Raw genomic sequence first — 24712 nt, 5'->3', positions numbered from 1 at the left:
AATCAATGCCTCTCATCATCTTATACACCTCTATCAGGTCACCTGCCATCCTCCGTCACTCCAAGGGGAAAAGGCCAAGTTCACTCAATCTATTCTCATAAGGCATGCTTGCCAATAGAGGCAACATCCTTGTAAATCTCCTCTGCACCCTTTCTATAGTTTCCACATCCTTCCTGTAATGAGGTGACCAGAACTGAGCACAGTACTCCAAGTGGGGCCTGACCAGGGTCTTATATAGTTGTAACATTACATCTTGGCTCTTGAACTCAATCCCACGGTTGATGAAGGCCAATACACCGTATGCCTTCTTAACCACACAGTCAATGTGCGCAGCAGCTTTGAGTGACCAATGAACTCGGAACACAAGATGCCTCTGATCCTCCACACTGTCAAGAGTCTTACCATTAATGCTACATTCTGCCATCATATTTGACCTACCAAGATGAACCACCACACACTTATCTGTGTTGAACTCCATCTGCCACATCTCAGCCCAGTTTTGCATCCTATTGATGTCCCGCTGTAATCTCTGACTGCCCTCCACACTATCCGCAACACTCCCAACCTTTGTGTCATCAGCAAATTTACTAACCCATCCCTCCACTTCCTCATCCAGGTCATTTCTAAAAATCACGAAGAGTAGGGGTCCCAGAGGCACACCACTGGTCACTGACCTCCATGCAGAATATCACCCGTCTACAGCCACTCTTTGCCTTCTGCGGGCAAACCAGTTCTGGATCCACAAAGTAAGGTCCCCTTGGATCCCATGCCACCTTACTTTCTCAATAAGCCTTAGATGGGGTACCTTATCAAATGCCTTGCTAAAATCCATATACACTCCATCTACTGCTCTACCTTCATCAATGTGTTCAGTCACATTCTCAGAAAATTCAATCAGGCTCGTAAGGTACGACCTGCCTTTGACAAAGCCATGCTGACTATTCCTAATCATATTATACCTCACTAAATGTTCATAAATCCTGCCTCTCAGGATCTTCTCCATCAACTTACCAACCACTGAAGTAAGACTCACTGATCTATAATTTCCTGGGCCATCTCTACTCCCTTTCTTGAATAACAGAACAACATCAGCAACCCTCCAATCCTTCGAAATCTCTCCCGTCCCCATTGATGATGCAAGTATCATAGCCAGAGGCTCAGCAATCTCCCCCCTCGCCTCCCACAGTAGCCTGGGGTATACCTCATAAGGTCCCAGCGACTTATCCAATTTGATGCTTTCCAAAAGCTACAGCACATACTCTTTATTAATGTCTATATGCTCAAGCTTTTCAGTCTGCTGTACGTCATCTCTACAATTGCCAAGATCCTTTTCCATAGTGAATACTGAAGTAAAGTATTCATTAAGTACCTCTGCTGCCTCCTCTGGTTCCATACATACTTTTCCACTGTCACACTTGATTGGTCCTATTCTCTCACATCTTATCCTCTTGTTCTGCACATACTTGTAGAATGCCTTGGTGTTTTCCTTAATCCTGCTCCCCAAGGCCTTCTCATGGCCCCTTCTGGCTCTCCTAATTTCATTCTTAAGCTCCTTCCTGCTAACGTGTCTCAAAGAGCTGGAAGGGCCCAGTCCATGCTGTACGTCAATTAATAAAATAAATTAACATCTGCTCCCAATTTATGCTTCCAAGTTCCTGCCTGATAGCTTCATAATTCCCCTTACTCGCATTAAACATTTTCCTAACTTATCTGCTCCTATCCCTCGCCAATGCTATGGTAAAGAAGATAGAATTGTGATCACTATCTCCAAAATGCTCTCCCACTGAGATTTCTGACACCTGACCAGGTTCATTTCCCAATACCAGATCAAATACAGTCTCTCCTCTTCTGGGCTTATCTACATATTGTGTCAAGAAACCTTCCTGAACACACCTAACAAACTCCACTCCATCTAAACCCTTTGCTCTAGGGAGATGCCAATCAACATTGGGGAAATTAAAATCACCCATTATGACAACCCTGTTATTATTACACCTTTCCAGAATCTGTCTCCCTATCTGCTCCTCGATGTCCCTGTTACTGTTGGGTGGTCTATAAAAAAACACCCAGTAGGGTTATCGACCCCTTTCTGTTTCTGATTTCCACTCACAGAGACTCCGTAGACAATCCCTCCATGACCTCCTCCTTTTCTGCAGCCGTGACACTATCTCTGATCATCAGTGCCTCACCCCCCCTCTTTTGCCGCCCTCCCTGTCCTTACTGAAACATCTAAAGACTGGCACTATAAGTAGCCATTCCTGCCCCTGAGCCATCCAAGTCTCTGTAATGGCCACAACATCCTAGCTCCAAATACTGATCCATGCTTTAGTTCAATAACTAAATGGGGGTGGTATACAGAGGTGTCGTGTCAAGAGTATTTTAATTGAAAAGGGAGCAGTGGCGTGGTTAAGGTACAGATCACCAGAGCATTAGGAAGTGCAACACATATCTCTAGGCTTCAGCAGTGATGGTTGTGTGGATGGGCTTAGTGTGTGTGTGCAAGGTTAGACTCAGAGTATTTAGTGGTCTGCAAAAGATGTAGGTCAGATGACTGTAAGTGAATTCAAAAAGCATCTGAAGACCTGGACAGGTCTTACTCATTAACAGGGCCTCAATAAGTGTATGAATAAGCTCTTTCCTGGATACAATGTGCTATTCAGTAGGATCCGGGGAATGACAGGAAGGTCAGGAATTAGGAATCAGTGGGTGGTCTTAGATAACTTGGGCATGAGATGCATGATGTGTAGAACATTGGGGCACAGAATTAAAGGATCGGTGTATGGAAATGGGGGTAGAACTGTGTTGAAGGATTGTGTTACTGGCAAAATCTGACAGTGATGGTAGATAGAGAGTTCTCATTGTTGGGCTAGCTATTAAACCCTAACTATCTGGGAATGCACTATGAACGTTGCTCAGAAGCAGGTGGATTTTTACTGGCGTACAATGTCATTGCCTACGCAGGATGTTTGTCATCTATGTTATTGAGATTCAGGACTAGATATGCCTGACTGATATTTCATAGGCAAACAGAAATTCTTTCTTCTTCAGTGAAAAAAATAAATTTTCTTGCATGCAATGCTGAAGAGAAAGGCTTTACAACAGCTGTGACCCTTAATGATGCAGAGATGAGAGCAGAGGAGATGTACATACTTGTTCCCAAGTATTTGGCCAGTCTGTAATGCTGTGTTTATGTGACTAGGTTAACAATTGAATAGGTGCTTGGCCTAGTACTTCAAACACTCTCCTTTTGTTTTGATTATACTTATAATGCATCTTCAAATTAATATAAAAACAGAAAACGATGAAAACACTCAGCAGGTCAGGCAGCATCTGTGAAAAGAGAAATAGTTAAACTGACACTTCTGAGACAATTCATCAGAATGAGACAGATTTTAAACATTATATGGTATTATATTCCCATCAGTCATTTTATACTTTAACGTTTTTCTCAGTGGATTGTCACCTTGTCATGGTGGAGAAGCTTGTGTGGTCCTGAGATCCCGATAGCAATGCCGTCTGGAGCTATGCTCCTGGTAGGGTCACCCATGGTGGTAAGGTTGAGGGTGAGATCCCTGACAAAGAACAATCCAACCAAGACCTCAACGGTGGACCAGGCAGATGAAGTTACTTCGAACTCAACATCTGTGAAGGCGGATGAAGGCTGCAACAAATCCATCAGTTCCAATCATCGTGGTTTCCATGCCATTGGAATCAGTTGGTTGATTTGTGAAGTATCGCATGCTTCTTGGAATGCAACATCAAATACACATTAAACAAATACACGCACAGGCATCTTCACTCTGTGGGCCACTTCTTCAGAACGAAGACCATCATCCTCGACCCCGAGGGATAGCTACGACGATGACGACGACTTTAACATTAGATAATAGATTGATTTTAATTGACCTGAGTACATGGAAATGAGTGCAACTGAAAGCTATCACCCTCGTACACATGCAGCATCATAGTCAAGTTGTTCCCGCATTACTTTCCTGTAATGCTTCCATTGCATAGTATGATTCATCAGGAGAGATTGTTGAGATCACAACTTTTGTGATAGAGGGTGAAGTCACAGCTCTGTCAAGTGCTGGTCATAAGATATTGCTTGCATTGTCCACTGATATGCTTCAGATTTGACCCTAAGTTGTCATTGTAGCTGCAGCTAATGGCCTGGGAGGTCACAACAATGGGAAACAACCAGGAAGAGAGTGAAAAATCTGTTAAAAGTGAAGAATCAAATGATGAGGAAGATGAATAAATGCATCAGGATAATGCGAGACAAACCTGTGTGGAATAAGAGGAGAATTAAATTTTTAAGAGTTGTGAAGATTGTACTGGTGTATGTTCCTCATGTAACAATATCTGGGGTTGTCCGTTGTGTCCGACGATGACAAGAAACCTGTACAGGAGAATTTTTAAAGTGGAGAAGCCATTGTGCTGGAGCAATTCTACTCTTGTGACCTCAGAAGTCTGGGTCCAGTGGTAATAACAAGCGTCACAAACTGGAGTCTTCCTTGGTTGCAGTGGATGACCATGACATCTTCTGTGCTGTGTCATGCCCTTCGCTCTCTATGGAACATTGCAGTACTGACTTTCTGGCTGTTTGATCTTCCTGGGGAGTATGAGGAGTCTAGGAAGAGACCTCTGATGAAATGGCTCGCTGTGTCTATTCCAGGGCTGCTCACACACCTTTGGTCCCCACCAGACACTCATCTCTCACACCTGCAGCTCCAAGTAGCAGCTTGCATGCGACAGTGGCCACACCCGGTACACTGCTTTGACAGACGGGCTAAACCAGGTGAGGGTAGTTGGTGGCCTCATACCCTAGTGAGATAGAGAGAGGCATGGCTGTCCTAGCATATGAAGTCAGCTCATGTAACAATACATGTCGAATAAGAGGAGAATTACATTTTTAAGAGTTGAGAAGATTGAAGTATTAGGAAGATTGTCATATACTTCATGTAACAATATATATAATTGAATGTAATGTAGTTAATAGTCTCTTTTAAGTCACCAGTTATGTTGCTTTTTGGCAGCTTATTTTGTTACATTGTTTTGACCTTTGGCTGATGCTGTTTTGAATGCTCTTTGTCTTTGTGGACATGTACTTGATGGAAATAGAAATCTCTTAAAGGACAAAACTAGCCTCGACGTTTTGTTAATATGTTAAGATTGAAGGAGGGAAAAGCAAGGTGAGTTGCCAAGAGAGTGGAAGGGAAAGATTAGTTCAGGTATTTGGTAACTAAGGCCAAACAGGCTTTGAAGAGGATATGTTGTAACCACCCATGAACCAGATCTGATTCAGCAATGTAAGATTCTCGCTGAATGAGATAGTTAGTGTGTTCATCCATCGTCGACGTCAATGAGGACCTCAACACCATTATGATGGTGTCGAGACTAGCGCGTGGTTTGGATTTAAGTGAGGGAGAGTTGTGCAGCGTCAGCCTCACTTTCTCTTCCCAATTCCCATCTGGATCCAGTGGCAAGACAGAGTCGAGATGGCTGGAGGTGGGACTAGGCGCAGTGGATGACCAGGGCGTCTTCTGTGTCTTGTCCTGCTCTACACATTTCATGACGCTTGCAGAGACAGTCTTCTTGACCGTTGGACCTTCCATTGGTCTCGTCCGCTCAATCCACTGGGGTCTGTCTTCACGTGCTGGGATAGACAACTCCCTAGCTCACCGAGGGTTTGAGAACCGTCGGCTACCCTCACCTGGTTTAGCTGGCTTGTCGAAGCCGTTGCCCGGGGTGGGGCCACTGTTGCATGCAAACAGCTACGGGGAGCCACAAGTGAGAGCTGAGTGCCAGGTGGGGACCAAAGGTGGACTAACCACCTTGAAAAGGACACAACATGTTCCCCCACCAGAGGTGCTACCCCTCCCTGACACCCCATACACCCATGAGATAGTTAAAACTATTATGAATGACAGGATGGGAAAAAGTCAGATTGTCTGAGAACCAACAACTACATGGGAAGGGAAAACTAAATCTTTGGTTTTGAATTCCCAGGATTTATTGTTTTTATTTGAAATACGAGAAGAATGGTATATTTAAACAAAGAACTTCTGCTCTGTGTGTGGTATAAGTGATTGACCTATTTCTTCAGCTATCCAGATAGCACATTTTTGTATTATTTTATTAAGCATAGTTTTGATTGCCCACATCAACTAATAAACTCATAAATCTGCTTCATAAGCTGATGTTGTGCATAAAATAATGTTCTTAGAGTGTAAATAGTATTTCAAAAGCCCAACTGGAGCACATAATGAAGTAAGATATTTGTATGAGAAACTGAATGACAAGTCTGTCATATAGTGCCAACCACAGGCGTAGTTAAATTCCACAGAGCTATGTTAAAAGCAATGAAGGTTCATGGTCAAATACGTGTTCGGGAAGTTTCTACTTCAAATTGATTCTTTACCAACTTTCGTACACCCATTGATGGTGCTTCATATTACAAACCTTTCACGAGGCAGCTTATACTGAAAGTAAAATACTGATTATGGTGAAACTTTGCAATAGCCGACACCATTCTCCCTTCCATTGCAGTTAATTTGGAGAGGCCTAATGAAGTGACAGAAGCCTGGGCTGCTTTATCCAAGAAATAACCAATGAATTTGTCGGGCGAAGAATTTCAGATAGGCTGGAAAAAATTGGAGTTGTTGTTCTCCTATTCCAGCTTTCTTTCTTCTCTTATTTTCCTTTTTCCTTTGTGTAATTTGATATATACTCAGTGGACACTTTGTTAGTACTCTCTATACCTAATAAAGTGGCTACTGGGTATATGCTCACAGTCTTCTTCAAGTTTTGGTGTGTGCACATTCAGAGGTGCTCTTCTGCACACCACTGTTGTAACACGTGGCTATTTGAATTACTGTTGATTTCCTTTCAGCTTCAACCAGTCAGGATATTCTCTGACCTCTCTCATTAACAAAGCATAATTTTTGCCTACAGAACGGCCATTCACTGGATGTTTTTTGATCTTTGCACTATTCTCTGCAAATCCTAGAGACTGTTGTGCATGGAAGTCCCGGGGGACAGCAGTTTCTGATATAGTCATACCACCCTGTCTGGCACCAACAATCATTCCGTGGTCAAGGTCACTTTGGTCACATTTCTTCCGCATTCTGATGTTTGGTGTGAACAACAATTGAACCTCTTGACCATGTCTGCATGCTTTTATGCATTAAGTTGCTGCCACATGATTGGCTGATTAGATATTGGCATTAATGCGCAGGTGTACAGTTGTCCCTAATAAAGTGGCCACTGAGTGTATATGTTCAGAATGATGATTTTAAAACCATTAACACTATTTGGCATCCATGAATGTCATGAGTTACCTGACAGCAAGGGAGCTTGTATGGTGGCTTTGACTGACATATCTTCTGAACGTGTCCTGTCCTGGAAGTGAAGAGCTGTCCCATTTCCTTCCCCTTAGAATACTGTTGAAATTCTGTTATTCCATGTCTGGGACACACTTTAGAATATCAGTGTAGTCATGGAGACAGAGGGCATGGATAAGGTACTAAATGAGTACCTTACTTCAGTTTTCACTAAGGAAAGAGATATCAATTTCAGAAAAGGAAGATGGAGAGGAGATTGTGGATGAGCTAAAAATTGATTTAGAACAGGTACCAGAAAAGCTGATTGCACTTAATTGGGCAAATAATTTAGTCCACATACCAGGCATTGCAGGATGCTGAGGAAAGGGAGAGGGGAACCTGCAGGGCCCTGGTTAAAATCTTCCAAATATCTGTAGATTCAGGGCTGAAGACTGACAACCAGAAAAATACAAAGATTACTATCATATTCAAAAATACGTGTAGGGATGCACCCAATAATTAACAGGAAGTCAGTTTACGTTTAGTCCTGGAAAAAATTCTGGAAATAATCACTGTCGGAATTAGCAGGGCATTGAAAACAAACATGGATTTGTGAAAGGCAACTCATGTCTATGCAGTGAACATCAATTAGGAAAGTGTGGTTGAAATTATAGGAATGGACTCCCAAAAGGATTTGATGTGCAGGCAATGGAATTAGATGGGGCCTTAGCAACATGGATGTGAAATCAGCAAACTAATAGCAAACAGACCATAGCAGTGAAACATTATTTGGATTGGAGGGGAGTGCTTAATCAGTTCCCCAAGAAAGAGGACTGGTGCTCTTCATAATACACATTAATAACTTAGACTTGGGTGTGCAAGACACAATTTCAAAATGTACAGAAGAGTGTTGACTAACCATGAGGAGGATACTAGCAGATTTTAACAAGATATGTTTTAACAGGCAGATAGATGGCATTTGAAACTTAATATTAGGAAGTGCTATATCTTACTAGGAAAATTGAGAAGAAGCACTATAATTTGGAAGGAACAATTCTAAAATGGGTAAAAGAACAAGGAGGTCTGGAAGTATGTTCACTGAAACCCAAACAGGGGTTATAAATTGCGACACTGAGTACAAGAGAACTTAAGTCATGATGAACTTGTCTGAACACAATTGGGGTATTGTGCCCAGTTCAATATGCCACTCCTTAGGGAAGATATAAATCTTTAAAGTATCTGCAAAAGAGATTTACAAAAAAATGATTTGAATGACGACAGCCTTTAATTGTGTGTGTAAACCAGAAAAACTGGTATTAATCTCCTTGGATTACAAGGAGATCTGATTGATGAATTTCAAATCTTAAAGGGTATAGACAAAATAGTAAGAAAGAAACCAAATGAGTGATCAACTGGGGGACCTAATATGAAGGTGATTAGGCAAAAGAGCCAAAAGTGACTTGAGAAAACATTTTTTAATCCTGAGTGGCTAGGGTCTGGAACACACTGCAAGGAAAGATTCAATTAGTGTCCAAAAGGAAGATGAATAAATATCAAAAAGAAAGACTATTGCAAGGCTAAGGTAGAGTGCAGGTGTGTGAGTCTAACTGGATTGCTCCTACATGGATCACTATGGACAGAAAGCTCCAAATAGTTTTATTCTCTGCTGTAACCATCCTCTGATATGGTGCTAAAAGTACTGCTGCACATTTATAAATGAGGCATTTATCTAATCTCAAATTCCTCAATACACCAACAACATTTTATAAATTTGTAAATTAGTTTATTATTGTCATATGCACCAAGGTGCAGTCAAAAATGTGTCTTACATACAGATCTATTCATTACACAATGCATTGAGGTAGTACAAGGTAAAGCAATAACAGAGCACAGATAAAGTGCAAAACAGATAGACAGTAAGGTGCAAGATCATAATGAAGTTAAGAGTCTATCTTATCATAATATGGAACCTTTCAATAGTCTTATTACAGCAGGATAAAAGCTGTTCTCGAACCCTGTGTAAGTGGTTTCAGACTTTAATATCTTCTGCCTGATGGGGAGAACAGAAAACGTCTGGGGTGGGTGGACTTCAGTTATACTGAATTCTAACTGAGGCAGCCTTATGGAGCACCAGTGTTGAGAATAATCATCGTTGAGGTATTGCTGCCTATCTGCCTGTCCTTACTGACAACAGTCTTTTGATTAGGAAGTCTAGTCACTAGTTGCAAAGTGAGATGTTGAGTCGCAGATCTAACAGTTTGGAATGAGTTTGCTTGGAATTATAGTAGGTGGTGCTATAGTCAATTTTTGTGATAGTCTAACGTTGGTGTCTTTACTGTCTATATATATATAATATATATATATATATAATATATACTGTCCATATATAGTGTAAGGCCTGGGAGATGGCGTCTCTCATAGACATGAAGTGGGTTGATGTTGCATTGGAGGCTGAAAGTAATGCATGCCATGACCAGCCTCTCAAAGCCCTTCAAAATGGTGTATGTCACGTTCAGAAGCAGTAAACGTTGTTTTTCTTAGGTGTCAAGATGATAGTGGTCTTCTTAAAGCAAGTGGGAAACTCAGATTGAAGCAGGGACATGCTATAATGCTATAAAAATGTCACAAAGAGCTATTAAGTAGTTAAGGGATATATTTTTGTAAAAATGTACATAAAAAGACACAAAGACAGTGCAATTTGCTGAGAATGTATTTCAGATAAAAGAAAGTAAGCTTGTGGAAGTGTTGGCTGCACTGAAACTAATTCTGCAGAAATAATTCTAGTCAATAAAAAAACTTCACAATTCCATTTTCTACAGCAGTTTGCTTGAGGTTAAGTAATGGAATCTGCTGAATGGAGTAAAGGAAGTGATTGCACAATAAATGTCTGCTTGTGCAATACTGTGACTAAAAGTCTAGATTCAACCATGCCAAGATCAAGGACACATAGTGATGTCCACATGACGATGACTAATGATTACGACTCCCACTTTGTTCCCAGTACATCATTTCTTGGCTTTGGAAAAGGACATTGATCAACTTCAGGGAATGATATTCACAATCTTATACAATAGTTTAAGAGTCCACTGTCTTACGTCATAGAATGCCCTCTGATCCTTAAGTATATTTAAAATACCCTTTCAGAACATTTATCCATCAATTGGTAATATTCTTTGAAGTAAATGCAATAGCAGAATCAATTTTTAGAATGTAAATACCTAATGATGTTGGAACTTCTGACAGTCATCTACTCGTCATTGGGCCATGGGTTGTATTTTGAAGGTCTGTGTGAATCTGGCAACTGTACAGCTGTGTGCTTAAAGGCACAGAAAAATAACTATCCATAAAGTCATGGATTATAGGATAGAGGAAATTCCTGGACCACAAAGACTCTTGGGTCTATTTAGTCTGAAACCTAAAAAAAATACTTTCAGTTACTCATTCCTTCAAATATCTGTCCAAATTTGCTTAATTTTTCCCCTTGCTTCTCAGAGAATGAATATTCTCTTCATCTTTTGTCTTTCTAGTCAAACTCAAATCTAGCAGTCTGAACTTTCATTATTTTCAGAGTGTGATACAATCTTAAACTATTCCTTGCAATTGAAATAGAACTGAAATAGAATTCTGCAGAAGTAATTCTAGTCAATAAAAAAAATCTTCACAATTCCATTTTCTGCAGCAGTTTGCTTGAGGATAATTAATGGAATCTGCTGAATGGAGTAAAGGAAGTGGTTGCACAATAAATGTCTGCTTGTGCTATTGCTATTCTATTTCAGGAGAAGTAAATAGAGAGCTGGCTCCTAAGATGGCGTGGTTCCTGAATGATAAATGCTGCTTTCTTGAGCTACAGCCCCTTAAAGGTATCCTTGTTGGTGGGGAGTGTTGTGCCTGGGGTGGAGCTGGCTGAATCTATAACTCTCTGCAGCCTCTTGCAATCTTGTGCATTGGTGCCCCTGTACCAGGCTGTGATATAACCAATCAGAATGCTTTCCATCTATAGAAATTTGTAAGACTTTGATGACATACCAGTTTTCTGCAAACTCCTAATGAAGAATAGCCATTGGTATGCCTTCTTAGTGCTTGTAGCAATATGCTGGATCCAGGATAGATCCTCTGAGATGTTGACACCCAGGAACTTGAAGCAGTTCGCCTCTTCCACCACTGAACCCTTCCATGAAGACAGTTACATGTTCTCTGACTTCTTCCTGAAGTCCACAGTCAATTCCTTGGTCTTACTGACACTGAGTGAGAGGTTGCTGTGGAAACACCACTCACCCGTGTAATCTATCTCACTCTCGCATGCTTCCTTCTTGCCATCTGACATTTTACCAACAACGCTGGTGTTTATAGATGTACAGAAATTATAGATGGTGTTTGAGCTGTGCTTACCCTTACAGTAATGAAAGTAGAGAGACTAGAGCATTATGCACTAAGGTGCACCCGTGTTGATTGTCAGTGAGGAGGAGATGTTATTGTCAATCTGAACTGACTGTGCTCTCCTAATGGGGAAGTTGAATATGGTTTAATATCAATGGTATATGTATTGGAATATGTTGTTATATGGCAGCAGTACATTGCAACACATAATATTAAAAACTGTGAATTACACAGAACCTAGAACACAGAACATAGACATCTACAACACACTACAGGCCCTTCCGCCCACAACGATGTTCTGATCGTGCAATCTATTCTAGAAACTACCTAGACTTTCCCTACCGCATAGCCCTCTATTTTTCTAAACTCCATGTATCTAAGAGTCTCTTAAAAGACCTTATTGTCCACACCGTCGCACAGTGCATTTCACGCACCCACCACTCTCTGTGTGGAAATATTTACCCCTGACATCTCCTCTACACTTACTTCCAAGCACCTTAAAACTATGCCCCCTTGTGTTAGCCATTTCAACCCTGGGAAAGAGCCTCTGGTTATCCATGTGATCAATGCTTCTCATCAACTTATACACCTCTATCAAGACACCTCTCATTCTCTGTCTCTTCAAGGAGAAAAGGCCAAGTTCACTCAACCTATATTCATAAGACATGCTCTCCAATTCAGGTAACATCCTTGTAAATCTCCTCTACTCTCTTTCTATAGTACAGTATCCACAAATCCTTCCTGTAATGAGGTGACCAGAACTGAACACAATACTCCAAGTGGGGTCTAACCAAGGTCCTATATATCTGTAAATTTACCTCATGGCTCTTGAAACCAATCCCATGGTTGATGAATGCCAATATACCACATGCCTTCTTAACAAAACTCAACCTGCGCAGCAGCTTTGAGTGTCCTATGGATATGGACCCCAAGATCTTGGTGATCCTCCACACTGCCAAGAGTCTTACTATTAATATTAATGAATTGTGCACCCTTTTTTCTCCAAACATACCTTTTCTCATTGCGGCCAAAAAGTTCTATTTTAACTTCATCAGTCCGCAGGACTTGTTTCCAAAATGCATCAGACTTGTTTAGATGTTCCTTTGCAAACTTCTGACGCTGAATTTTGTGGTGAGGACGCAGGAAAGGTTTTCTTCAGATGACTCTTCTGTGAAGGTCATATTTGTGCAGGTGTCGCTGCACAGTAGGACAGTGCACCACCACTCCAGTGTCTGCTAAATCTTCCTGACGGTCTTTGGCAGTCGAACGGGGGTTTTGAATTGCCTTTCTAGCAATCCCATGAGCAGTTCTTTTGGAAAGTTTTCTTGGTCTTCAAGACCTCAACTTGACCTCCACCGTTCCTGTTAACTGCCATTTCTTAATTATATTACGAACTGAGGAAACTGCTACCTGAAATAGCTTTGCTATCTTCTTATATCCTTCTCCCGCTTTGTGGGCATCATTTATTTTAATTTTCAGAGTACCAGGCAGCTACTTAGAGGAGCCCATGGCTGCTGATTTTTGGGACAAGGTTTGAGGAGTCAGGGTATTTATAAAGCTTTGAAATTTGCAACACCTGGCCATTCCTAACGATGACTGTGAACAAGCCATAGCCCTAACAAGCTAATTAAGGTCTGAGCAAAAGTTGGCAAAAGTTATCTGAGAGCTGAAATCTCCTGGGGTGCCCAAACATTTGCATGGTTCTTCTTTCCCTTTTTTCACTCTAATATTATACAAAACAAAAATAATAAATGTTGAAAAGAATATTTCATCTTTAATCTTATGACTTTTGGAGATCAGTTCATCTTCTACTCACTTAACTATTCACAGTAACCAAAATTTTGACCGGGGTGCCCATACCTTTGCATACCACTGTATATTGAGTATGTGATTTCAGGCTCCTGTACCTCACCTGTGATGGTAGCAATGAAAGGAGAACATGTCCTGGGTGATAGGGGTCCTTAGTAGTGGATGCTTCCTTTTTGAGCCTTTGCTCTTTGAAGATAGCGGATGACCTAATTGAAATCTATGGAATGGTGAAAGGCCTTGAGAGAGTGGATGTTTCCTATGTTGGGAGAGTGTAGGACCAGAGGACACAGCTTCAGAATAGAGGGGTGTCCTTTAGAATGGAAGTGAGGAGGAATATCTTTAGCCAGAAAGTGTTGAATCTGTGGAATTCTTTGCCATAGGCAGCTGTGGAGGCCAAGTCTTTATTTATATTTAAGGCAGAGGTTGATAGATCCTTGACTGGTCAGGGCATGAAAGGTTACAGGGAGAAGGCTGGAGATTGGGGCTGAGAGGGAAATTGAATCAGCCATGATGAAATGGCGGAGCAGACTCTTTAGGTCTAATGGCCGAATTCTGCTCCTACTTCTTATGGTCTTAAGGTGTCCTGGATGCTAGTGAGCCTCATGTCCATGATGGAGCTGAGTCAGTTCACAATTCTCTGCAGCTTATTTCGATCCTGTGCGGTAGCACCCCCACACCAAACAGTGATGCAACCTGTTAGAATGCTCTCCATGGCATATCTGTAAAAACTTGTGAGTGTCTTTGGTGACATACCAAATCTCCTCAAACTACAAATGAAATATAGCCACTGTCATACCTTCTTTGTAGCTACATTGATATGTTGAGCCCAGGATAGATACTCAGAGATGTTGAGCCCCAGAAACTTGAAACTGCTGGCACTTTCCCTTCTGATGCCTCCATAAGGACTAGTGTGTGTTTCCTTGTCTTACCCTTTCTGAAGTCCACAAATAGTTTTTTTACTTACTGCCACTGAGCGCAAGGTTGTTGCCGTGACGGCACTCAATTAGCTGATACTGTATACCTTGCTCCTGTATGCCCTCTCATCACCATCTGAAATTCTGCCAACAATGGTTGTGTTGTCAACAACTTTATAGATGGCATTTGAGTCACACAGTCATGGCTGTAGAGAGAGTAGAGCAGAGGGCTAAGCACATATCCTTGTGTTGACTATCAGTGAGCTGGTGAGTTGTAGAGGAAGATACAGGTCTAGGTTTAGAAGCTTAGTGATTAATATTGAGGGGACAATGGTATTGAATACCAAGGTCTTGTTGATAACAGAAGCTTGAGGTGCGCTTTGCTGTTGATGAGCTGCTGCTAAGTAGTGAGGCTGTGCCCACTGTAGACCTGTTCGGAGCAGTAGGCGAGTGGCAGTGGGTCCAGGTCCTTTCTCAGGTGGGAGTTAATTCTTGCCTTAACCAACCTCTTGAGGCACCCTCACAGTAGACATGAGTGTTACCAGTTGGAGGTCATTCAAGTGGTTCATTTTGGGCACTGATACAATTGCTGCCCCCTTTAAAACTGGTGGGCATGTCAGACTGCAGCAGTGAAGGTTGAAGATACCCTTGAACACTCCAGACAGTTGGCTGGCACAGGTTTTCTATCGGGGCCTGACACCTTGTGAGGTTTCAACTTGCTCTGGCATTGGCCTGCAAGACAGACATCACAAGGTTGCCGGATGCTATGAAGGTTCACACATGTGCAGTGTTATTCTCCCTTTAAAAGGTGTTGTGCACTTTAAGGAGTGAAGGATCACTGCTAGTTATACTATTATGTTTTACCTTATAGGGAGTAATGACATGCAGACCCTGCCACAGACCTGTGGATCTAATTGTGACTCTAATTTCACAGAGGATTGCCTATTTCCTCTCACAATGGCCCTTCTACAGGTTATAGGTCATGCCTGGGCATCTTCTAGGATTCTGGATTAACAGTCTTGAATGCCACAGATCTAGCCCTCAGTACACTGTGATTCACCTGGTTTATCCAGGGCTCCTGGTTTGGGAAAACTCTGTGTGTTCTTAAGGGCACAGACTCTTGATGCAGATCTTGATGAAGTTGGTGTTGGCTGTGGAATATTCAGATCTGAAGATGAATCCCAGTCAACTGATTCAAAGCAGTCCTCTGCCCTCAGTGATTACGGTGGGTCTTGGTTCATTGGGGCATGTTGGGACCAGTACATTTTGGCCCAATTAAGCAGATGCCCCAATTAACTGGTTTCATGGAAATAGTTAAAAAGGTATTAAAAAAAGACAAACTACCATTTAATTGAGTAACAAATTACCTATTTAAAGTAAGTACAGAAAAATTAGAACACTGCCAATATTACTACAGTACTATATAATTGTGTTTAAAATTTAGTTCCAAATAGTTCTTGACGGAGAAGTCATCCAAAGTATTCATGTTTACATCTGTGTTTTTGATTGACTGTAAATAAACGAAGTCAGCGCAGGCACTCAGTGAGGATAATGGACTGCCTTCACACAATGCTTTTTAATCATTGCATCCTCCAAATCTTTGTTTTCATTGAAACATTCAAGATGATTGTTGATATCTTCAAATTCTTTGTCGTTCCTAACTTGTGGAAGTAGTGAAATTCTATAATTTCAACTCTTGGCTGTTTCTGACATCTCCAAGCTTTTGAATGTCTAAAACCACAGTGAACAAAACAGGTACAGAGGAGATGTCAGGGGTAAGTTTTTTACGCAGAGAGTGGTGAGTGCATAGAATGGGCTGCCAGCAACAATATATATAAAAGGTAAAATAAACATAATCAAGATAATTCATAGTATTAATCTAATAGTTTATAATAAAAAATAAGATAATCAATTCTCCTCTTATCATTTCATAAAGAGAAAAAAAGATAAAGAAACTTTTATTATTTATTTATATATATAACCCCCACTATTCTCTGTAAACAAAAACAAAAAATAAGAAAAGAAAGAAAAAGAAAAAAAAGGGGACTGGGCAGCCCATACTGAGAGTAAAAGCAAGAAAAAAGAGAAACTTTCAGATCAAATCCAAAGTTTCAAGAAAGTAACTGGAAGAGCAATAAATCAAACCACATGAAAATATTGAATAAAAGGTCGCCAGGTTTCTTCAAATTTAAAGGATGTATCAAATGTCTGACTTCTTATTTTCTCTAAACTTAGGACTTAATGGAGGAAAGCCAATAAAAAGCAGTAGGTGGATTAGAGTCCTTCCATTTAAGCAAAATGGCTCTCCTAGCCAATAAATTCGTAAAAGCTATTATCCGTTGAGCGGAAACAGGAATATATCCTGCTTCCGGTGGAATGATCCCAAAAATTGCTGTAAATAAATTCGGTTGTAGGTCCAAATTCAAGACTTTTGATAACGTTTTAAAGACATCTTTCCAAAAATTATCTATCTTGATACAAGACCAAAACATATGAGTTAAAGTAGCCACCTCAATATTACATCTGTCACAAATAGGATTGATATTGGGAAAAATATGGGCTAATTTATCCTTTGACATATGTGCCCGATGTACTACCTTGGACTGTATCAAGGAATGGTGGGCACAAATAGATGAGGTATTTACCAAATGAAAAATTTTATCCCATTGATTATCTGAAAGTGACTCTCGAAATCCCAGTTCCCACGCACCTTTAATTATATTGTTAGATACCTTTCGCAAATTCAATAACCATTTATAAATTATAGCTATCAGTCCTTTTTGAAATGGTTTAACCTGAAAAAGAGTATCTATCATATTGGGTGGATAGGCAGAGGGAAAATTTGGAAGTAAACTATGTAAAAAATTCCTAATTTGTAAATATCTAAAAAAGTGCGCATTAGATAAGTCATATTTGTCCACTAACTGAGTGAAAGACATTAAACAATCCCTCATAAACGAATCTAAAAAAGTTATTATTCCTTTGGTTTTCCAAATTAAAAAGGTCTGATCGGAAATTGATGGTTTAAAAAATAATTAAGATGGATTTTACTAGAAGGAACTAAGTTATTAAACTCAAACAATCTATGAAACTGAAACCAAATTCTTAATGTATGTTTAATAATGGGATTGAGGTCTTGACTACCAATCTTAGAAAGCAAAAAAGGAAGGGCAACTCCCAGTAAAGAGGCCAAAGAATACCACTTCACTGAGTTTTTCTCCAAATTCACCCATAAAGGACAGTCATGTATGTCCGAATAATGAACCCAAAACGAAATATATCGAATATTAATTGCCCAGTAATACATTCTAAAATCTGGCAAAGCCACACCACCATGTTTTTTTAATTTCTGCAATAGAGTTTTACTCAATCTAACATTTTTATTATTCCAAATATAAGATAAAATTTTAGAGTCTATTCTATCAAAAAATGATTTAGGAACAAAGGAAGGGATTGCTTGAAATACATATAAGAACTTTGGTAGCACTATCATTTTAATAGCATTAATTTGACCAATTAATGATAATGTCAAAGGAGACCATTTAGAAAGTATTTGTTGCATATATTCAATTAATGGAAGAAAGTTATATTTATACAGTTCCTTAAAATTTTTGGTAATTTTAATACCAAGATAAGTGAAGTTATTTTTAGCAATGCTAAAAGGAATTTGATCATATTGATCCAAGTGGTTATTAATAGGAAATAACTCACTTCTGTGCAAATTTAATTTATATCCAGAAAAGCTACTAAATTCAGAAAAATATAGATAACATAGAAGGAATAGATTTCTTAGGATCTGAAATATAAACTATCAAGTCATCTGCATACAAAGAAACCTTATGCACTTTATCTCCTCTCTTAATACCTTGAACATTGTTGGAGTCCTGAAGGGCAATAGCAAGAGGTTCTTAAGCCAGGTTGAATAACAGCGGATTAGAAGGACAACCCTGCCGGGTACCTCTGTATAGCCTAAAATAAGGAGATTTTTGATTGTTAGTTATAACTGCCACCATAGGAGCTTCAGAGATCAGCTTAATCCAGGAAATAAAACCTGGACCAAAATTAAATCTTTTTAAAACCTCGAATAAATAAGACCACTCTACCCTATCAAAGGCTTTCTCTGCAACAAGGGAAACAACACATTCGGATTCTTTAGGTGGAGAGGAATGAATAATGTTCAATAATCTCCGAATATTAAAATATGAATATCTATTCTTAATAAATCCAGTTTGATCCTTAGAAATAACCATAGGCAAAATATTCTCGAGCCTGTTATCCAAAATCTTAGAACGAATTTTAGAATCCACATTTAATAAGGAAATTGGTCTGTAAGAGGCACATTCAGATAATTTTTTTTCTTTTTTGGAAATTAATGAAATTGATGCCTCATAGAAAGTTTTCAGAAGGGTCCCAGAGGATATAGAATCAGTGAAAATTTGGCATAAATAAGGTGTAAGTAATTCAGTAAAAGTCTTAAAAAATTCTACTGTAAATCCATCCGGTTCCAGAGCATTATCTGATTGAAAAGAGGATATAGCCCTTGCTATTTCCTCTTGTTTAATAGGTGTATTTAATGTATTCATATCTTGAATAGACATTTTGTGTATATTCAATCTTTGCAAGAATCTAGTCATAAAAGTAGTATTGTCTGGAAAATCAGATTTATAAAGGTTAGAGTAAAAATCCAGAAATACCTTATTGATTTCATGACAATCTGACGTTTCAGTTCTATCAGTTCTTCATATTTTCAAAATCTGCCTTCTAGCCATAGTTGCTTTAAGTTGACCAGCCAACAGTTAACTTGACTTATCCCAATGTATATAAAATTGACTTTTAGATTTCAAAAGTTGCTGCTCAATGAGAAAAGTCAAAAGCAGATCATGCTGTGTTTGAAGTTCCACCCTTTCCTTATATAGATCTTCACTAGGTGTTACTGAATAAACTTCATCTATTTCTTTAATCACTAAAAGTTCCGCTTTAGGGTTCTTTCTTAAAGCTACTGAATATGAGATTATCTGTCCCTTAAGAAAAGATTACATCACATCCCAAATAAGCAAATTTGGCATACATTCAGTTGTATTTAAATCAAAAAATAGAGAAATTTGCTCTTTAATAAAACTTACAAATGCTGAATCGTGCAGCAGTGTAGCATTAAATCTCCACTGAGATGCATTCCATATATTATCAGGGAACTTCAGTATTAGTTTCGTGGGCGTATGAACCGACAACGCAACAGCGTCATATGCACAGTCAGCAACAAAAGGCACCAATCGCGTATCCAACTGAAAATAATCAATTCTTGAATATTTATGATGTACATGTGGAAAAAAAAAAAGAAAAATCCTTATCTTTAGGATGGAGAAATCTCCAAATATTGACCAAACCATATTCTAGTAAAAAAGAATTAATACAGGTTGCAGCCTTGTTAGGAAGCCACGGTTTTGGTTGATGACTTATCAACCGAAGGATTGAGACAACAGTTAAAGTCACCGCCCATGATAAGCTTATATTCATTTAAATTTGGCCATACAGGAAATAACTTCTTAAAAATTCAGAGCTGTCTACATTAGGTGCATACACACACACCAAAGCCATCTCTTGACCACATAACAAACTAGTAACAATTAAATATCTTCCAATTGAATCAGTGACAGTATTAAAATGTACAAAAGGGATTTTAAAATTAATGAAAATCGATACAGTAATTTTAGTTGCTGATGAAGAGTGAAACTGAGAGCCCCTCCAAAATTAAAAAAAAAACGGTTTTCATCCTCCCTACGGACATGAGTCTCTTGCGCAAAAATGATATCAGCTTGGAGTGTTTTTAATTTCTTAAAGATCTTTCTATGCTTTATAGGTTGGTTCAAGCCACTCAGGTTCCAAGTGATTATATTAATTTTATTAACATCCATAATAAGGCTTTAATTTTGAATTTTATAAAGTAAGTTAGTGCGCTGGGACAGATCACACCCGCAGGGAAGAACAAATTATGAATTCGATCAGAGAGGAAAAAAAATAACATGATTGACAGGAAAACCTCTCAGGACCGCCCAGTGGAGAAAACCTAAACTAATAGCCCCACCTCCCTCCCCCAAAGCCCGAAAACCATCCAATAGGTAGACAGCATGCTAAACTATAACCCCTAAACCCCTGTCTCCAACAGGCAGACTCTTCTTGAAAAGTTATTCACTAACTCCGCTGACTAAAGACACAACAACACATACATGAAGAAATAAACAAATTCCAAATATTTTGATATTATGTCTAACAGAGGTTAAAATGTAGTTAACAGCGGCCATTTTAAATTTATTTAATAAAAATTGATCATATATTCAAAAAAGATAGTTCCAACCAAGTAATATGTTACAACTAGTGTTAAACTGTTACAAATCCTAAAGGGAAAAATAAAACAGCCAAAACGATGTCTGGGCAGACATAAAACGCAGATTAAACTTTCAACAATCCAGCTACAAACGACTCCCAGCCAAGGATTAAGTGTTTAAGTTGCTTGCAAGACAGACTTAAACTCCTTTATAAATTTCCAAGCCTCTTCTGGGGAGTCAAATCATTTTGGGTGAGCATTAGGCAGGGAAATTCTCAAACGAGGGGTGGATCGATCATGCTTTGGGCTTGTGATGCAGCCAGTGGCACGGGGAACATTTCACTGGTAGAGGGAAGAATGAATTTAATTAAATACCAGCAAATTTTGGAAGCAAACATCACACCGTCTGTAAAAAAGCTGAAGATGAAAAGAAGATGGCTTCTACAGCAGGATAATGAATCTAAACACACCACAAAATCCACAATGGACTACCTCAAGAGGCGCAAGCTGAAGGTTTTGCCATGGCCCTCACAGTCCCCCGATCTAAACATTATCGAAAATCTGTAGATAGACCTCAAAAGAGCAGTGCATACAAGACGGCCCAAAAAATCTCACAGAACTAGAAGCCTTTTACAGGGAAGAATGGGTGAAAATCCCCCAAACAAGAACTGAAAGACTTTTAGCTAGCTACAGAAAGCGTTTACAAGCTGTGGTTTTTGCCAAAGGGGGTGTTACTAACCATGCAGGGTGCCCAAACTTTTGCTTCAGGCCCTTTTCCTTTTTTGTTGTTTTGAAACTGTAAAAGATGGAAATAAAAAAGTAATCTTGCTTAAAATATTAAAGAAATGTGTCATCTTTAACTTTGTGCCTTTTGGAAATCAGGTAATCTTTTACTCGCTTAACTATTCACAGTAAAGCCACTGTATGCTATTGATTTATCGTTTGAAATGTGGGAATGAACTTTGAACATGGTTGAAAATAATTATTATTGTAACTTAGCATGTCATGGTAGCAAGGTTTCTACAAAAAGGAAACAAAATCTCTCACCAGGGAGCTGTCTATTCTCCACTGCCAAGTATATTCAAGACCAAATTCTTTGTACACTAAATATCTGAAGGGATTTTGGAACGGAGCTAGAAAGTGATCCCTCTGGGTATGATACCAGATGGTAGAACAGCTTCAAGGGGTAGTACCATTTTCTGTTTTTTTATTTTCTCAACATATTCTCAGCTTTGCAGTAGTGAATTCAAGCTTATTATCATGTGCACAAGTTCAAAGTTCAAAGTAAATTAATTTTCATACTATGTATATGTCACAATGTACAACCCTGAGATTAATTTTCTTGTGGGCATTCAAAGTAGATGCAAAGAAATACAGACGAGTCCGTGAAAAACTGCACACAAAGACTGACAAGCAACCAATGTGCAAAAGAAGGCAAACTGTGCAAGCACAGAAAAAACTAATGATAAATAAATAAGTAATAAAGAAAAAAAAGAAAGAAAGAATACTGAGAACATGAGTTGCCGAGTCCTTGAAATCAAACCTATAGGTTGTGTTCAGTGATCAGTTCAGTGTTGAAGTGAGTGAAGTTATCCTCGCTGGTTCCGGAGCCCGATGGGTGAAGGGTAATAATTGTTCCTGATCCTGATGGTGTGGGATGTAATGCTCCCATATCTTCTTCCTGGTGACAGTAGTGAGGAGAGAGCATGACCTTGATGGTCGGTGTTCTTGATAATGGATGCTGCTTTCTTGTGGCAGCACTCTTTGTCAATGTGTTCAATGGTGGGGACGGCTTTTCCTGTGGTGGACTGTGGCGCATCCACAGTGTGGGGCAATGCAGTGAAAGCTTGCTCACAGCAGCATCACAGGCACATAGCCGAGTTAGCTTAATTCCACACCTTCAACTTATTCACCTTTCTTCCAGAGCATCGAAAGCTAGAAATGGAAGATGTTTAAGGCCATTTGGTTCTTTGTACTTTTCCAGTCAGTCAATAAGATCATCTCTAATCTTTTTAGCTCAGTGCCACTTTCCTGCACCAACTCTACATTCCATGATTCCCTCAATATCCAAAAGCCTTTTGATCTCTCTCTTGAATATACTGAATGAGCCACCACAATACTTATAAAAAAATGAATTCTAAAGATATACTGCCCTTTAGGATAAAGAAATTTCTTTCCACTTCTGTCCTGAAAGGCCGATACCTTTTTCTGAATCTGACCTTTAGTGATAGGCACCAGCTCGTATCTACCCTTTCAAGCCCTTTTATAATTTTGTATGTTATCAATGAGATCACTTCTATTACTTACAAACTCTGAAGAGTACAGACCCATCCTGAAGTATTGTGTACAGTTTTGGTCTCCAAATTTGAGGAAGGACATTCTAGCTATTGAGGGAGTGTAGCGGAGGTTCAAGAGGTTAATTCCCGGGATGGCGGGACTGTCATATGTTGAAAGATTGGAGCAACTGGGCTTGTATACACCGGAATTTAGAAGGATGAGAGGGGATCTGATTGAAACGTATAAGATTATTAAAGGATTGGACACGCAAGAGGCAGGAATCATGTTCCCGATGTTGGGGGAGTCCAGAACCAGAGGCCACAATTTGAGAATAAGGGGTAGGCCATTTAGAACAGAGTTGAGGAAAAACATTTTCACCCAGAGAGTTGTGGATCTGTGGAATGCTCTGCCTCAGAAGACAATGGAGGCCAATTCTCTGGATGCTTTCAAGAAAGAGTTAGATAGAGCTGTTAATGATAGCGGAGTCAAGGGATATGGGGAGAAGGCAGGAACGGGGTACTAAATGTGGATGATCAGCCATGATCATAGTGAATGGCAGTGCTGGTTCGAAGGGCCGAATGGCCTACTCCTGCACCTATTGTCTATTGTCACCCAGCTTCATCTCTCCTGTACAACAAAATGTGAACTGCCTCAACAACTATTGCCCAATTGCATTTATGTGCACAGTGATGAAGTGTTTGAGAGGCTGGTGATGAAACATATCAGCTCCACTTTACCCCGCAGAGCAACAGATCCACAGCACATGCCACTTCATTGGCTCTTCATACACAACCCTGGAACATCTGGACAGCAAAGCTACACACATCAGGATGCTCCTTATCGATTACAGCCCAACATTTAATACCATCATCCCCACAAAACTAGTCAGTAAACTCCAAGACCTGGGGCTCAATGCCTCCTTGTGTGATTGGATTCTGGATTTCCTCACTTACAGACCCTAGACAGTTCGGATTGGCAGAAACATCTCCTCTATGGTCTCCATCAGCACAGGTGCACCACAGAGCTGAGTGCTTAGCCCCCTGCTCTACTCTCTCTACAACTATGACTGTGCAGCTAAGCACACCTCCAACACTGTATTCAAGTTTACTGATGACACCATTGTCCTTGACCATATCAAAGCAGGAGAGAGATTGAAAATTTGGCTGAGTGGTGTCATATCAAAAACCTCTCCACTCAATGTCAGCAAGACCAAGGATCTGATTGTTAACTTCAGGAGAGGGAAATTAGCGGCCCATGAAGCTGTTGTCATTGGAGGGTTAGAGGTGGAAAGAGTTAGTAACTTTAAATTCCTGGGTGTTACTATCTCAGAGGTCCTGTCCTGGACCCATCATATAAATGTAATTGCAAAGAAAGCACAACAGTGCTTCTAATTCCTTAGAAATCTTTAGAGAATCAGCATGTCATCAAAAACTCTAATAGACCAAATTGTGTATTGACTGCATCATGACCTGCTATGACCTACCAATGCCTTCGAATGGAAAATCCTACAAAAGGAGATGGATTTGGCACAGTACATCACAGGTAAACCCCTCACAACAATCGAGCATATCGACATGAAACACTGCCATAGGAAAGCAGCATCCATCATCAGAGATTCTCACCACCCAGACCATGCTCTTTACTTGCTGCTACCATCAGGTAGAAAGTACAAGAGCCTCAGGCCTTGCACC

General features: G+C 39.8%; 1 long non-coding RNA gene across 1 annotated transcript in view; it reads left to right on the top strand.

Moving 5' to 3' along the window:
- The window catches only part of LOC140198876 (uncharacterized), a 106081-nt gene that overhangs the window by 27740 nt on the left and 53629 nt on the right, over window positions 1–24712 (top strand). The gene's annotated exons all lie outside the window — the stretch shown is intronic.

Source organism: Mobula birostris, chromosome 6 (genome assembly GCF_030028105.1).
Source record: "Mobula birostris isolate sMobBir1 chromosome 6, sMobBir1.hap1, whole genome shotgun sequence".
Taxonomy (NCBI): Eukaryota; Metazoa; Chordata; class Chondrichthyes; order Myliobatiformes; family Myliobatidae; genus Mobula; species Mobula birostris.
The sequence above is the reverse complement of the archived record's forward strand: the minus strand, read 5'-3'. Positions and strand labels throughout refer to the sequence as shown.